Source organism: Protopterus annectens, chromosome 2.part0 (genome assembly GCF_019279795.1).
Source record: "Protopterus annectens isolate FY-2018-M chromosome 2.part0, PAN1.0, whole genome shotgun sequence".
Taxonomy (NCBI): Eukaryota; Metazoa; Chordata; order Ceratodontiformes; family Protopteridae; genus Protopterus; species Protopterus annectens.
In genome coordinates this window covers 856,679,370-856,697,389 of record NC_056728.1, presented here as the reverse complement: position 1 = coordinate 856,697,389, position 18,020 = coordinate 856,679,370, and the positions used below count along the sequence as shown (strand labels likewise).

At 42.6% G+C, this 18,020-nt stretch overlaps 1 protein-coding gene across 1 annotated transcript in view; it reads left to right on the top strand.

The window, feature by feature from the left end:
* Positions 1 to 18,020, top strand: part of IDUA (alpha-L-iduronidase) — a 700,883-nt gene that overhangs the window by 43,529 nt on the left and 639,334 nt on the right. The window lies entirely within an intron of this gene.

The window sequence follows — 18,020 nt, the reverse complement described above, 5'->3', positions numbered from 1 at the left end:
TTTTATCAGTGTCTCTGTGTTTTTGGGTAAAATAAATGTGTGAACTAGAAAACAATTTACTCATTTCCTTTCGCTTTTATATCATTGCATTCTAGTTCAGCTCAGATAAGCGTGTACCTATGACACTTTATAGAACTTTCAACCTTGAAAACAATACCAAAAGGGGAAACCATTAGGTCTTTTGAATCCACCAAAGGATAGTTAGTTCATTATACACTTGTTTTAATTCCAAATGTATTAATATTTTTTTCATCAGTATGGATTCTGGCCTTTCTACCATCATAAACTATTGTAGTAGTTACCCTGCCTTTCAGGATTCTTCCTGTTTAAACTTTACATGCACTTTGGTTCTGTTATTCTGAATTGCACGTATTTATGCTTTCCATTTCATTAATTCTTATAGCCCAAGTCACCCATAGTTTTTATCATTTTATTTGCTGTATTATAGAGCCATTGCTTCAGAATAATGTTTTTGAGGTGTGGTCTGCAATAAGTGTATATAATACTCCAGGTAAAGCTCGATGAACACTACAACAGTGTTACAATGACGTTTGTTGTCATGGAGTTCATGCCCCTAACTATTCACCTGTGCATTGTTGGGATCTGCTTACTAATCTTATTCCCATTGTAACAAGTAGTTCATTTTAAAGATTGTGGTAACCTTTAGAGCATTATAATTCATCACATTTCAGATGCTGTAACCCCCAAGTAGCATGTTCATATGTTCATAGGTTGATACTAGGCTATCTGCCCTAGGGCATTTATAAGCCAAGCTAGAGTGTGTTTGGCTTTCGCCACCCTTTTAGATTAGTTGACTGTGCCTCTGTATAGTAGGTCACAGAAGATAGCCCTTTTGAGGTTAGTTTACTGTGCCTCTGTTTAGTAGGAACACAGAAGAGATCCCAGGGGTAAACCTACGATCTCCCATCCACTCGTAAAGATTTCTCTTGAAGAGGGTCATTGAGGGACTCTGCCTAACATGGATTGGGATTTTGTTCCAGAGTAAGGGGAGCCTCTGGGATATGAATCTGTCCCTCCAGCATGTCCTATTTATTTCTGCGCTGAGGTTTAAGTCCCTGGAGCTTGTAGCTCTAAGGGATTTGGATTTCCTGAGGTGGAGCATGTCCATTAATTCTGGGTTGGACATGGCTTTATACGTCAGGCACAGATCGCCTCTGAGTAGGCGGTAAGCAACTGAGTAGAGCTGGAGTTTCTTTAGCCTAACTGCGTAGGGCATCTGTTTGAGTCCCTTGATCCTCTTGGTGAGGTAATTTTGGAGTCTTTCCAGTTGCTGCAGGTGTCGGGTAAGGTACATCCCAAATGGGGCATTGTATTCAATTATGGGCCTGATGAGTGATGAGTAGAGGGGCACAATGACCTCTCTTGATCTAGATGTGAACCCTTTTGTGATAAGGTGGGCTATATAGAAGATCTTTCTAACCACTTTGGCAACGTGATTGTCAAGGGAGAGATTGCTATCTACTTGGGTCCCCAACTCCCTAATTACTTCTTCCGTACTTAATGGATTACCACCTGTGTGGTAATTTGTGGGCACTTTGTTTTTCCCAAAGGGGATGACTATACACTTTTTGGCATTTAGCTTTAGGCCATGGCTCTAGCACCAGTTATCCATCTCTGTGAGACTCTTTTGGAGGATGCTTATGTCAGTCGGCGAGTCGATTATGGCACCCAGTTTGCAGTCATCTGCAAACTTGGTCAGCCATAGTCCTCCCATGTTAGCCTGTACCTCAAAGAAATATATACCGAACAAGAGAGGTCCCAGGACTGAGCCTTGTGGGACGCCACTTGTAACTGGTTTAGAGTCTGACATGGCACCTGCAATTCTGACCATGTGGGTTCTATCCCTGAGCCAGTTTGCAACCCATCTTGTGACATAGGGGTTGATATTTAAACTGGTGAGCTTATTTATGATGCCCGAGTGGGGTATTGTGTCGAAGGCTTTTGCGAGGTCCAGGTAGGCTGTGTGGACTACCATCCTTTCATCTATGGCCTTGGTGACTGTTTCAAAGAAGTCGACCAGGTTCAAAAGGCAAGATCTGCCCTTAACAAAGCTGAATTGGGTAGGATCCAGTATTTGGAGGTTCCCAATGTCTTTTACGCTCCATAGCTTTGCAGACCAGGCTAGTCAGGCTTATAGGGCGATAGTTTCCGGGGTCTGTTGTGGCACCACCTTTGTGGAGTGGGACCACTGTTTCTGTACGCCATTCCTTGGGTACATATCCTGTAGTAAGGCTGAGATTGAACAGTGACTTTATGTGAGGGTTCAGTTCTTCTTGGAGCTTGTGTAAGACACAGCCCGGGACACCGTCCAGTCCCATTGATGCTGTATTTTTTGCTTTGGAGAGGGCAGCTCTCACCTGTGCACCTGTGATGTCAGGGAGGCTACACTCTGTTGGGATAGACATTTGCTCTTTTGGGGGGGAAGGGGGGGAGAAGTTTGCACTGAACCTGTCTGCCAGGTTGTTGGCAATGTCTGTGGGTTCAGTGTATTTTTTGTCATTTCGAACTAACTCAGAGCATTTCTGGGAGTTGCCACCCGGGTTCCTGACATAAATAAAGAAGGCCTTGTGATTATCTTTATCATCTTATGCAATTTTTCTTTCGAAGCTGGCCATAGATGATTTTATGAAGGATCGTAGTTTCTTGCTAGTACTGATTAAAGATGCCTTCCCTTTTTGGGATTTTGCTCTATCATGTAGTAGCTTCCTCCTTCTGTTGTATAGCTTATTTATGGCTGGGGTCCACCAGACAGGTCTCCTGCCTTTGAAGGAATGAGTCTTGGTTTTATTTGGGATAGCATGATCCATGCATTCCTGTAGGTGTCCATAGAAAGCATTTGTAAAGGATTCTGCGGTTTGGGCCGTATTTTCCACTGGCCCGGGGGCTTTGAAGGATTCCACCTCGGTTTTGAGAAGTGTGAAGTTTGCTTTTGAGAAGTTCTTCACCGTGGTTTCCTTGGCTGGGGGTGGGGATGGGATATGGATGTCCAGTGAGATTACTTTATGGTCAGATCTTACCAGTGAGGGGTATACCTCTGGTATGGAACATAGAGTCCCCATGTTGGTGATGATCAGGTCCAATATGTTGGTATAACCTGGTAGTGCTGGGGTGCTCTTGGTAGCCTTGAACCAGGTTTCTGTTACTGCACAGATATTGATATTTTCCATACTGAGGAGAGCCTCGAGTGCGTGCATCTTGAGGTTTAGACTTCTGGTGTTGAGCAGCATTACCCTTAGTTTCTTTTTCTTTGTGTTGTCTATGGAGATGGGTTTGTCTTTTGAGCCTTGCCTAAAAAAGGCACTGTGGGGGTGGCAAGAGCCTTAGCCAGTATTCGAAAGCCCAGGGCTGACAGGTGCAAGCTGTCATCAGATCCTTCCTTGCTTCTGTTGGTATTCATCCCGCTTTGCCATGTCAGTAATTTTTATTAGAGGCTCTTTTAGTTACAGTGAAAGTGTTCTTATTTATTCCTAATGACTTTGATTCCTCAGTGAGTAATCCACAAACAGGCTAGATGTTTTCTTGAATCCATGAATAATGTGCATAATGAAGCATTCAGACTACCTCTACTATCCCTGATCTATCAGCCATAATTTTATTCACAAACTAGAACTTCTTTCACTATGAACTATGCCTCACAATCATTTTCCCACATAATTCAACCTCAAATTTCCCATATTGAACCATTTGCTATCTCCACCAACCTCCTCTGTGATATCAGAGAAGGTCTTGCAGAAGTCCATCTGCACACCTTTCACTGGCTATCTGTGGTAAACTTTTGCTTTGACACATTCATCCACTTCCATTGTTTATATGGCTGGTATTTGTTAATCCATTTCCATCCTGCTATCATTTTATGGTTATCATTGTTTCAATAATTTCTGATTTTGTTTTACATGGGTTTAATATATAGATGCTGAACTCCAAAGAAAAGTTTGTTATAGGTTTTACTGTTGCTGTTTAATGCTTTGTTATCATTTTGAAGTTCATGATTTGTGTCTTTGGATTTATGGTCATCTGACAGATGGTTTGCTGTGCAATAGTGACACTGTGGTGCTTACTGCTAGTCTCCAAGTAGTCCAAATCGGTTGCCACAGTATTAGAGCTTTGCTGATAATTGCAGCTTGACTATCTTCCTGTTTGTGCTTATGATTAGAATTGTCATTGGAGTCATTTTTAGAGAGAGTCTTATCGTGGTTTTAACTGTTTTGTGGATTGTTGTCTGGTGATGTTAAATGGACTGTTTTCTGATGACAAAGAATTACTGTTTTATATTGTGATAAGATTTGCTTTATAGTAAAACAGCTGTGCAGTCTTATTATAATAGTGGAACATTTTAGGGTGAGGGCCATGACAGGGGTGATTTTGTTCTAGCTGTGGCTTCTCTGCTTTATTTGAATGACAAAAACATGTTGTTTAACCATTTCTCAGTGGTTTATACAGCAGTTTTGTTTATTTCACAGGCTGCTCATCTTGAATGCATTGTTTGCTGCTGACATGGAATCACTATTGATTATGATAATATCTGTGCAAAGCTAAATAATAATGCAGATTAACAATATCAGCACATCTCTTCTGTCAGATTGGCTTCCTGTCTTTTTTATCATTTAGATTTGTGGCCTGAGATTAGTGGCTGTTCTCATTGTTGGGTTGCTTTTTTTGTGGCTAATCAACAATGTAGCAAAATGTATAATGTATAACTAAACAAAGCACTCATTTACTTGGTTATGATATTTTGATTAAAGATCTGTGAATGCATTTAATTAATAGGACTGTTAATTCATTTTCTGGACTGCCAAAATCTCGACTGTCTTAATTTTCACTTCTGTCATTGACATGCAATGAAACAAGAAGAATGAGTGGCAGGATGACATGCAGAAAGTTAATGATCAGCTGTCTAAAGTGAGACTGCTAATGTGGATACAGCTATGTGGTTTCTACTAAAAGAGCAAGGCTGTTGTAACTTGTGCAATTCTCCTTAGTCTGATGTACACTGATCTCAGAGTTACTATGTATAAGAAGCGGGAGTTTGAGTTCACAACTGTGCCACCACTTACAAAAACATTGGTAAAGTCTTTTGGTATGTTTTGAATTTTTAAGGCTGTAGTACTCGAACATTTGTGATTACACTTTTAGGTTCATAGTTGTTTACTAGGCTAACGACCACAAGGGCCTTTTTAAGCCTAGCCATGCATCCCAAATCTCTGACAAGTTCTGGTACCCTTGATAAGTGTAAGCAGGGGCATGGGAGATGAAACATTTACAAGCAGGGGCGTATGAGATGAACCATTTACAGGCTGCCTGTGTCAATTAGAGACGTAAGTACCAAATCAGGGATGAATTTCCTGTTCCCCATCCAATTGTCCAAGTTACACTCTAACTGGCTTAGGGAGGAACTCTGCTTCACATGGATGGGGAGCCTGTTTCAGCTAAGGGGTAGTCTCTGAGATGCACACCTGTGTCTCCAGCAGGTACTAGTTATATCACAGGCAATGTTTAAGTCTTTAGAATGGGTAATTCTGGTGCTGTTTGTTTTTCGGATACACAGTAGCTCCATCAGAGTGGGTCTAACAGTGTCTTGTATGCTAGGCATAGATCTCACCTCAGCCTGTAGGAGACAGAATACAGGGGATAGGGCCTTGAGGTGGTCTGCATAGGACATATTACTTACGCCCTGTATTCTTTTAGTGAGGAACCTCTGTGGACACTGCAGTTGTTGGAGATGCCTGGTTAGGTACCAAAGGGTGCATTGTACTCAATGATAGGCCTAATGAATGTCAAATACAATGGAATAATTACTTCCTTGGACCTAGATGCCATACCTTTATTTATAAATTGCACAACATAGAATGATTTCTCACTACTGTAGACATGTGATGGTCAAAGGTTAGATTACTGTCTATGTGTGTCTCCAAGTCCCTGACTACTGGATCAACTCTTAGGGGTGTGTTGTCAATATGATAGTTACCAGGGGGTGAATGACTTCTGGAATGGTACTAGTATGCATTTCTTGGTATTTAGCTGTAGTCCATGGCTCTGGCACCAGTTGCTTGTCTGTCTCAACCCTTCCTTGATAACATTTGTGTCAGTGGGTGATTCAGTGACAGCTCTTAATTTGCAATCATCTGTAAATTTAGTCAGCCAGAGCCAATTGACATTGACCTTGACTTCAGAGAAGTTAATGCCAAAAAAGAGCAGTCCAAAGACCGATCCCTTAGGGACTCCACTTGTGAGTGGCCTCTTTGTAGAGGTGGACTCCTCAATTCTAACTTCCTGGGTCATATCAGTGAGCCAGCTGGCTATCCACCAAGTTACATAAGGGTTTGTACCTAACTTTTTAAGTTTGTCAACAATGGCCAAGTGGGGGATTGTGTCAAATGTCTTGGCCAGGTCAAGGTAGGCAGTGTGAACCATTTTACCCTTCTTCATTGCTTTGGTGACCATCTCAAAGAAGTCCTCCAGGATGAGTAAGCATGACCTGCCCTTGATTAAACCAAATTCAATTGGATCCAGTGTCTGGAGGTTTCCTATGTCATTATTAATTATTTCCATGGCTTTGCATGTGAGACTAGTGTGACTTATGGGTATGTAGTTTCCAGGATCTGTAGATGACCAACCTTTGTGCTGAGGGATGACTGTTGCTGTTCTCTATTCATGAGGCATGAAGCCTGTTTGGAGGCTGCAGTTAAATAAACATTCCAGAAGGACTGATAGATCATGTTTCATACTATTTAGAAGGCATCCTGGGATATTGTCTGGGTCCTTTGATGCAGTGTTCCTGGCCTTAGAGAAAGCATTCAGGACCTGTTCCCTAGTGACGGTAGGGGGAGTTTTATATATTTCCTGAGGGAAGAATAGGGGAGAGAGGGGTAAAGTTGGAGATGAATTTTGTCAGCCAGGAGGTTTGCTATATCTTCTGGTTCGGTATAGGTGGCTGCATTTGCAATGAGCTCTGCACGCAATTGGGTATTGTCTTTGAGGTTGCGGACATAGCTAAATAATGATTTGTGGTTGTCCTTGGCTTGGGAGGCCAAATTTACCTAAAATTTGGCTTTGGTAGACTTTATTTGTCCTCCGAGTTTATTTTAGTTTGAGAGTGCTATTATCGTATTTTCTTCCTTCTCTTATACAGCCTGTGATGATATGAGGTAGTGCCATCTGTACCGGGAAGAATAGGGCAGTGCATGTGTAACATATGTCAGCATAGCAAGCTGGAGTCTTGCAAAGGATTTTATGTCATTTGTTTATCACACTGATTTGTACAGATGCTTGTATTAAAAATTTATTTATAAAGTTGTTTGTGTCAAAAAATGTATCAACAGTGGGTTCTGCTGGACAGAAAAGATATACATGTATGTCAGACAGCATTATTATAACTGATTAAATGTATATGTTTTAACAGAGAATTCTGGAAGGGAAGAGGTTAATTCCAGTCCAGCTAATTTTTAAAAATAGGTTGAAAATTAAATGGGTTGATTTAGGCCATAAAGATTTTATCTTACAGGTGTGATTGCAGTCAGAGACAAAAATGATTGTGAGAATCAGGACTAGGAATCTTATTGTATTGTCCTTAGGGGTGAGCTAATTGCTACCCTGGAAGGGTGGAAGTTTTTGAAATTGTTTTACAGCTTTCAGATGCTGCAACAGATCTTAGCAAAGCTCTGGGTGTGTATTGTACCAGACTCAGGTGACCAGATGTGATGTCATTCTATAACCAGCCCTGAAATAATTTTTTAGATATTAATGAGAGATATTCTGAAACTCTCGCAGCAGCACTTTGTTATTAGGAACTTGACAGAAAGAGCTCTCACAGATATCTCACATATCCACACACCTCATCCTTCCTTGCTGTAGTAAGCAACTCGACACACTTCATATTGCCTGGAGTTAGCAAGTAACCAGGGAACAGTAATTCTTTAGTCAGGCAGGAAAATGTAGTGAGATTTATTATATGTATTTTTTTCCTGCATCTGTGTGAAACTGTCCACCTGTGTTACTTTTTTTATATCTCCTGTGATTGAAACTCTCGTGTTTATTATAGCTAGATATTTGGTATTCTCATGTTTTCTGTTTTATTTATTATTACATATTTCTTTACCTTTCATTGTGACTGGTCTTTAAGAGAATTCTTTTAACATCTTAAAAGTAGTTATGCTTATTTTAGTGACACTGTAGCTCTCCTGAAAGCCTTGCTGCATTGGTCAAACTCTACCATTTGTATAAGTATTAATTTTACTCAGTATAATTGGGTACCCTTGTAAGAGCTTAGACAAGCTGACTAGTAACAGCGGAATTACCTTATAGTCTGGGCAGAGGGGGCACAGCTGGTAAATCTGTGCTGGCCTTTCCCAGGTGTGTGTGTGTTCATGTGTGAAAATCAAATACCAAAGTGTGTGTGTCAGCTACTTGGAACAGGGACACAGAGCTCAAAAGTGGTTAGTGTGGTGTCATATTTGGGACCTGGAGAGAGAAAGAGAATACAGCCCAAGATCTGGAGTGTGCTCCATGTGTGCTCTTAAGGGAAGTTGTGCTTGGTGCAAAGAGCTGCATCTAAAAATACTGTGTGAATCCATTTTTGCTGTTAGTGGCCGTCCCTCACTGGTGTCGGTGAGGATTGAGGCTCCTTGATTACTGGCCTGGAGTAGTGACCATCACCCAGCCTATTGATGTTTTGATTCCACTAGGATGGCTTTTTATTTAGTTAGTTCTGTATTTCTTTCTGTTGGGTACAGCTGCCTCTATTCAGCCATTAACATGCTTGTATAGTTTTATGTGAGCAGTTCTGCATAGGCAACAGTGTTCTCAGGGTTTATGGGGGCTTGAAATTTTGCCAGGTTATAACTTAATAGTAGGAAGGTTGCCTTGGAGTAGTTCCTGAATATTCCAGGGTTTGCTGGGGTTTCAGGTTTTATTTTACTTCAAAGGAGACCATTTTTTGGTCTGACTTTACCAGAGTAGACATTACACTAGGGGGGTATGCAGCAATTTCCCATATTAGTGAGGACCAAATCCAGTATGGTTGCACCTGTGATGACCCACCATCGGACCCGTAATCAAGGAGCCTCAATCCTTACCACTTCAACAGTGGGGGATGTACACTGAGAGGATAACAGTTACACACACAGTACTTGTAGATGCAGCTCTCTGCATCAAGTGCAATTTCCCTTAAGAGCGCACAGAGACCATGGAGAGTCTGGGGCCGGTTTCTCCCTCTTCCTCCAGATGCCCAATAAGACTCCCCACTGGAACAGCTATAGAGCTGAGATTTCAGCTGAGTGGCCAAGCCAGGATATCCAGCACCGTCTCTGTCCAACCATTGCTTCATGTCCCTTCCCAATTAGTTGAAACACACACACTTTGAGGTTTGATTTACACACACACACACACACACACACACACACACACACACACACACACACACACACCTGGGAAAGGCTGGCACAGGTTTACTAGCTATGCCCCCTTTTTCCCAGACTATAAGGTAGTTATCAATGCCACCAGCCAACTCCTTATCAGCTACTTTAAGGCCCTTAACAAAGGGTGTCCAATCTTACTGTGTAATATTAATATTAATACAAATGGTAGTTTGTTCAAGAGCAAGGCTACTAAGAGTGGCCCACACAGTGTCACCAAATAAATATGCAAGTACTCTCAAAACTTAAATATCTCTAGACAGATAAGCCACAGTGAAATGTTTAAATATATTTAATAATAAATAATAAAAGAAAAAGAAAATATTCATTATATGTTCACAGTGACATCAAAGTTCAAAATTACAGGAAATATTTAAAACAACTTTGCAGGACAGTCTCAAATAAATAAAGAAAAATATCTAAACTAAACTTTGCTATATTCCTGACTATATCTAAGAGAATTATACTGTTCCCTAGAACCTTACTTCATCAGAGCAAGGCAGATGTGGTGAATGGTTCTGGTCAGGTCCAAGCCAGAGTATAGAATGTCCTCTCTCTCTAACAGACTTCTTAAATTAATATCTCAAATATTACTGCTGGGATACCTTGCATAATGACATTTCTTGTCATAGGTAGGTACTAGGCTATCGGCCCAAGGGCCTAAGTAAGCCTAGCCAACAAGGTTCCCTGGCTTACGCCACCCAAAAAAGTTAATTTCTTGTGCCCATGTTGAGCAGGGCCACAGAAGTGATCCCCGGGGTGTATTTCCTATTTCCCATCCACTCATCAGAATATTTCTCGAAGAGTGTTAATGAGGAACTTTGCTTGACATAGATGGGTAGCTTGTTCCAAAGTATAGGAAGTCTCTGGGACAGGAATCTATTCCTCCAGCATGTCCTATTTATTGTGGTGACAAGGTTTAGGTCCCTAGAGCATGTAGCTTGGAGGGATTGGGATTTCTTTAGGTATAGCATGTCCAACAGCTCTGGGTTTAACATAACTTTATATGTTAGGCAGAGATCTCCTCGGAGTAGGTGATATGCTACAGAGTAAAGCTGGAGTTGTTTGAGACGGACAGTGTAGGCCATTTGTTTGAGGCCAGTAATCCTGTTTGTGAGGTACTACTGTGGCCTTTCCAGCTGCTGCAGATGTCTTGTGAGGTACATTCCAAAAGGGAATATAATACTCTATAATGGGTCTAATGAGTGCCGAGTAGAGGGGAACAATTACCTCTTTTTTTCCTGGATGAGAACCTTTTTGTGATGAGATGTGCCACACAGAAGGATTTTCTGACTATTGTGGCAATGTGATTATCAAAGGAGACTACTGTCCACCTGGGTCCCAAGGTCTCTTTTCACACATTCAGCATTAAGTACACTGCCATTTTATGTGGTAGTTCATGAGTACACAGTTTTCACCAAAGGGGATAACAATGCACTTTTTGGCATTGAGCTTGAGGCCATGCCTCTGACACCAGGCATTTGTCTCAGTGAGGCCCTTCTGTAGGATGTCCACATCATTTGGGGACTCGACTATGGCTCCTAGTTTGCAGTCATCTGCGAACTTTGTTAGCCAGAGACCTTCTGTGTTAGCCTGTACATCAGAGAAGTAGATACCAAGCAGGAGAGGTCCCAGGACTAAACCCTGTGGTACTCCACTTGTCACTGGTTTGAAGTCAGATTTGGAGTCTGCAACTTTTACAGTGTGGGTACTGTCAGTGAGCCACTTGGCAACCCATCTTGTGACGTAGAGATTTATACCTAGTTTAGTGAGTTTAGCTATAATTCCAGAATGGGGGATGGTGTCAAAAGCCTTGGAGAGGTCAAGATAGGCTGTGTGAACCACCTTACCCTCGTCTACAGCTTTGGTGACTGCCTCAAATAAATCGACCAGGTTCAGAAGGCATGATCTGCCTTTCACAAACCCAAGCTGGTTGGAGTCCAGAATTTGGAGGTCACCAGTGTCTTTGTTTATGAGTTCCATGATGATATGTTCCATGGCCTTGCAGACCAGGCTCGTCAGACTAATAGGGCGATAGTTTCCTGAATCAGTGGGGACTCCCCCTTTGTGGAGTGGGATATCTGTTGCTGTGCGCCATTCAGTCGGCACAAAGCCTGATGTGAGACTATAATAGAACATGGTGCTTAGGTGGGGAACCAGTTCATTCTGACGTTTGTGTAAAACGCAGCCTGAGATGTTGTCCGGGCCCATGGATGCTGTGTTTTTGGTTTTAGAGAGTACAGCATTTACCTACATAGATGTGATTACAGGGACTCTGCATTCTTCCAGTATAGATGTGGACCCTTTAGGGGATGAGAGGGGGGGGGGGTAAAGTTAGCACTGAACCTATCTGCCAGGATTTTGGCAATATCACTTGGTTCCGTAATTTTCGTGCCGTTGTGCTGTAACTCAGAGCAGATCTGGATGTTGCCACTGAGATTTTTGACATAGCTATAGAATGCTTTGTGGTTGCCCTTAGAATCAGTGGCAATTTTGTTTTCTTAGCTAGCTTTGGAGGGCCTTATAAGGGATCTCAGTTTCTTACTGAGGCTGACCAGGGAGCTCCTCTACTCATGGGATTTTACTCATTTGCAGCAGTTTCTTCCTTTGTTGTAGAGTTTGTTTATGGCAGGGGACCACCAGATTGGTTTCCTGTTTTTGGAGGATAGTGTCTTGGTTCTATTTGGGATAGCATGATCCATGCACTCATGTAAGTGCTTATAGAATGCATTTGTGTAGGATTCAGCAGTCATAACTGTATTGTCCATCTGCATGGATGTTATGAATTTCACCACTTCTGTCTTAAGAAGCATGAAGTTGGCTTTGGAGAAATTTTTCCCGTGGTTTCTTTAATGGTGGGTGGGGGCGGGATGCTGATATCTGGGGTGTTAAGCTTATGGTTGGATCTGACTTCAGGCATGGAACACCGGTCACTGATGTTGGTAATGACTAGGTCTAGGATATTGTTGCCCCTGGTGGGGGTGTAGATAAGTTGATCCAGGGCAATGAAATTTGTTAATTCCAGAAAGAGTTGAACGAAGGAGTTGGTACATGAGTAGTTTTCCCAGTTAATGGTGGGGCAGTTGAAATCACCCATTATTAGGGTGTTTAGTTGAACCCTAATATTTTCCAGCATATCAAGAAAAGAGGAGTGGGAATCCTGGGGCATGGTGGGGGATCTGCAGCAAGCTACAATTTAGATTGCAGTTTTGCCCAGAGTTAGTTGCACTTGGATAACCTTGGATGCATTATGCTGCGCAACTAACCTGGAGGTATGGATATCCTTAATGAATATGGACACACCTCCGCCTTTGGTGTTCTGGTCCAGGTTAGATGGCTGAAAAGTGTGGTATAAGTTATAGCCTGGTAATGCAGGGTTGCTCTCTAGAGCCTTGAACCAGGTCTCAGTCACTGCACAGATGTTATCCATTTTAAGGAGTACCTCGAGTGAGTGCATTTTGATATTTAGACTTCTAGCATTGAGTAGCATTACCCTCAGTTTTTGCTTGCCTGTTCCTGTTATGGTGGTGAATTTGTCATTTGAACCTTGCCTAAAAAAAGGCACTATAGGGATGGCAAGAGCCTTAGCCAGTATCCTGAATCCCAGGGGTGACAGGTGCAGGCCATCTCTGGCAAACCATGGTCTGTTGACCCAGGCAGACAGATACTGGATCCCCTTAGAATGACACCAGAAGCTTATCCAATTGTTGAAGTCAATCATTTTGTCCTTCTACTGCGGTATCATTGTGGGTGATGGCAGGATGCTACTCATGGCTAGGGTCATACCTGCCTGGGCTACAAGATCGGAGAGCTCTTCTATGTACTCCAGGGAGGTACATCTCAGGTCCTTCACGCCAACATGGGCAATGACAGAGTCATATTTGTACTTGCTGTGGAGTGACCTGAGTGCGTGTGTTATGTGGCGGATCCTGGCACCCGACAGGCAGCTGACAGTAACCTTCTCCTTGATTAGTCTGGTGAGTGGGACATCAGTGTGCCTGACTATAGAGTCACTTATGACTAGTGTGTTGGGTATGTTGGTTTGCCTTATGGTATGTTGTTTATTGGCACACTGAGTCTGTGGGCTGTGTGTCATTTGGGTTGTGTTGGGGGTGGAGGTTGCTTGCGTTTCTGCTTTGGAGATCTCTGTTGCTTGAGAAGATTATTATTGAGAGCCTCTGCAAATGTTTTTGTGTTTCTATGTGTGGCTTTTGGTGGTGTAGGTTTAGTGGGACTATGTGATGAGTGTGGTGTGGTGCAAGTGTTTACCTTCTCCTCTTGACTGTCAAGTTCAATCTTGGTTGGAGAGAGCTTTACCTCCAGTTTGGCTAGATAAATGGATCTCTCACAGGTTGTGGTGTTGGGTGTTAGGAGGAGAGGATTGTCTGTGTACATGAAGCAATTGCTACATTGCCTCAAGATGCCCAGATTCATCAGATAGACAGGAGAGAACACTGGGAGCTGACCCTTGGACATGCCTGAATAAAAAAAAATGCTTTCCTCTAGACAAGTGAAGAAAGTGAGCATAAGAGCTGTTTTTATCTAAGCAAGTGAGGAAAGTAGGTACAAAAACTGTTTTCTTCTAGGTAAAGAGGAAGGTTGAGTGCTGCAGTAATTTGTAGCTTATTTAGTGCTAACAAGGTCTGAACAAGTGCTGAGCATGAATAAGCAAATTCAAGTGCTAAAGCTAAGAATCTGTACCTGGGTCTTGTGGTAGATAGGCTACCTAGTGCTTACCACTCCCACTGATAAGCTAGAATACTTCCCTCCAACACAGAAAGGCTTGGGGGGCTCAGAAGCTTACAAACAGTCCTGGATACAGCAAATCTGTATCTGGACTAGACTAGTTACAGGAAAGGCAGGAAACAAGCTTAGAATTTTTTTTGAAACCCCAACTGCTAGAATCTGGCAGTATTTAGCATCTACCTGTGAAAGTACATAGACCTCAGATCTTTGACAGATGCTGGAAGTCATAAAACAATTACATTCCTCCACATTTCAAGACTAGTAATTATTTCACCCTAAGGACAATTCAGAAAGCTCCCCAGTTTTAGACATCATGTCTACTTGCTGCATTGAAACTGAAAGATGTAATCTTTTATGGAGTGACCATAAAGTAATTTAATTTCAGTTATTTTCCTATAATTTGCTGGACTGAAGTTAACCTCCTGTGTTTCAGTTTCCACTGTTAAAATATATACATTTAGACAGTTACAATAGTGCATGTACATTTCTGTTTTCCTCCAGTAGTGCACACTGGACACTGCATTTCAAACACAAACACATTATAAAATATCTTTCAATACACATCTGTACAAACCAGTTAGATACATACATGACATGCTGTTCTAATACATTTGTAACACAAGCATCTTACACAAATGATTTTGGTATTCACTAATGACATGTAATTATTTACAAAATTCCAGCAAGTTGGGCTGGCAGTATCTCTCTCTGTCACACTTCTTCCCCCTCAAAGACTCAAGACAGTTTTTCAAGTGACCCTTGAGAAATGTTGCTTGAGAAATGTTGCTTGAGAGGGATGAGCCTATCTGGGAATACATTACCCCATACTCTGTCTTAAGATCCCAGCTGCCTTAGCATTTCTGATCCCATTATGATGTTGCAATGTCATATCATATGCCTTCAACCCTAGGCTCCACCATAGTAATTTGGGATTTTGCTGGTTGGCTCCCTGTAGCCATAGATCCCCCTCAGACTCCTTCTGCTTTCTACTGCAGATACTTAGCACAAGGGTTTGTCTGTCATGGTAAGGTTTCATCACGTTAACATGGTACAGTTTGTGCCCGTGCCTCCTGCCTAGCAGTTCTACCATGTAGTTAACATCACTGACCTTCCTTTCCACTTTGAAGGGTCCTTCCCAAGCTGCCTGCAGCTTGTTGTGTTTGACAGGAATGAGAACCATAACTTGCTGCCCCACAGTATACTCTCTTGCTCGAGCATTCCTGTCATGCCAGACCTTTGTCTGCTGTTAGCTTCTGCCAGGTTCTCCTGAGCCAAACCTATGAGCCTTATCCTAAGGTTTATGACATATGCCTCAACAGACTCCTTGTGGAATTCACACTAACCCTCCCACTCTTCATGAATCAAATCTAGAGGTCCCCTCACCCTATGCCCATACAGCAACTCAAAGGGTGGAAAATCTGTGTATTCCTGGGGCACCTCTGTGTAAGCAAACAGATGGAGCAAATATTTGTTCTACTTCCACTTAAACTGGTCTGCAAATGCCTGTAGCATGATCTTTAGTGTAGAGTTTAACCTCTCCACCAGACCATTAGTCTGGAGATGGTAGGGGGTGGTCTTTAGGCGCTTCCCCTCACAGTGCTTCCACAGACAAGCCAGCAGGTCTGACATGAAATTGCCACCTGTGTCAGTCAGTAGTTCTTTTGGGAAACCTACCCTGCTGAAAATTTCTAACAAAGCATTTTCTACCTTTTCTGCCTTGATGCAGGATAGAGACACCACCTCAGGGTATCTGGTAAAAGAATCTACTACCACTAGGATATACTTCTTCCCTGTGGAAATTGGGGTACTCAGAGGCCCCACAATATCCAGAGCTATCCTCCGAGATGGCTCCTCAATCATAGGCAAAGGCATCAAAGGAGTCTTGACCTTGTCTTCTGCCTTGCCTACTTTTTGGTACTGCTCACCAGGTCATGCAGTACCTTGTTATATCCCTGGAAATCCCATGCCAATAAAAGTTCTGCATAGGTCTCTCCCATATGACTTGAAAAGGGAATGTCATGTGCTATGGTGCCAGGCAGTAGACTGGGCACTACCAACTTTTGTATTCTCCTTATAAACCTTTGTCCCAGTATACAGATTCCCCCCTTTCCTTGAGAATCAGGCACCTTCCTGGCTACCTCTCTCAAGCCTTGTAATGTAGAGTTTGAGAGCTGAGCCTGTTTCATCTCTCTCTCTCTCTCTCTCTCTCTTTGTAACCCTTCCCAGCTCCCCTTCTGCAGGAAGTCTGGTGTCCTTTAACAGCGGGGCCTCACTGTCAACCTGGGTAGTACTGCTACTCACCTCTGTCCTTGCAGTCACTGTGTCCAAGGAAACATGAGTACCCACAAGCAACTGTGGCTGACATTCAGTCTCACTGCTACAGGGTACCTCTCTCCCTGTAGTAGCCACCTCACCAGTCCTGGCTTCAAGTCTGTGGTCTGTCTGGATCCCCACTAGGCTACCAGACCCACATGCTTGTCTCCAATTGACTGTGTGTAACTGTATGCCCACAAGGTTCTGCATTATCAGAATCATTCCCTATCAGTACATCTGCAGGGATATCCTCAAACACACCTACTTGCTTGCTTACTTTTACACCCTCCCAGTCAAGGTGAACCCTAGCCAAAAGTATCTCTAATGGGGTCCATCCTAATGCTCTGACTGGAGTAGAGTGCCCAAGCAAGTAGTGCTCTTCTTTACCCATTGCAGGCTTCACAATGGTTAGGTCAGAGGCTATGTCTGCCTGAGCAGTGGTGTGCTTTCCATCTACTAAGATAGGATATAACCTCTTGTGGTAGTGTGTTACAACTTACTGCTGGCATTCTGTCATTCTCTCTTACTGGCTCCCCCACCTTTTGTTCCTCAACTTGCCTCCATGGACATCTATATGCTACATGGGCCCACTGGTTACTTTTAAAACATTTAACCATTGATACTGGCTTTGTGCTTGAACTAGTGGCTTCCCTATTACTGGTGGACTCTGTTTGGGTGGTTTAGCCTGCCCAGCATGGGTCCTCTTAAACCCACATGCAGCACTGAGTATCTCTTTTGCTGTGCAGTGATGCCCTGCTTGCTAGGTATATGTCTCCCTTTTTCCCCAACTCATCTGCAGTGTTACATTCTCTATCTGCCAACCAGATTCTCATGTCCTCAGGCAACGTGCTAAGGAAGACTTGTTCCTCAACAAAAGGTCTGCCAGCCCTTCAAAAGTGGTGACCTGACACCCACTTACCCACCTACCCACCTATGAAAATAAGTGCTTAGTTCAGCAATATATTCGCACAAACTTTCATCTGCCTTTCAACTCTGCTCATGAAACTTTTTTCTATAAGCTTCAGGTTTTAACTTAAACCACTCTAATAAATTATTTTTAACAGTATTATAATTTAAGTAATCACTAGCAGACAATTTAGAAACAGCAGTTACAGCTTTACCATGGAGTAAGGGTCAAGAACCGTACCCAGACCCCTTGGTCAACATTGTACTGTTTACAAACCCTTTCAAACCATATGAATAAAACTATCAAAATTATCACCCTCTGTAAATTGTGGAAAAAATTTACTGAACTTTATTGCTTCTGGGGTTCAGTTATTCCCTTCCCCATTACCTCCATGACCCTGGCGAAGAGTCAGTATCTCCTTTTCATGTTGCCTCTGCCTTTCATTTTCTTCAGCTTCCAGACATCTCAGTCTCTCTGCTGATTCTTCTGCCATCTGTTTCTCCTTTTCTTCAGCCTCCAAATGCCGCAGTCTCTCAGCTGATTTTAGTTCCAACAATTTGGCCTCCAGTTCAAGTCTCTTTAACTCCAGATAGATTTTTAAGTCCTCTGTGGAAAGATTGAGC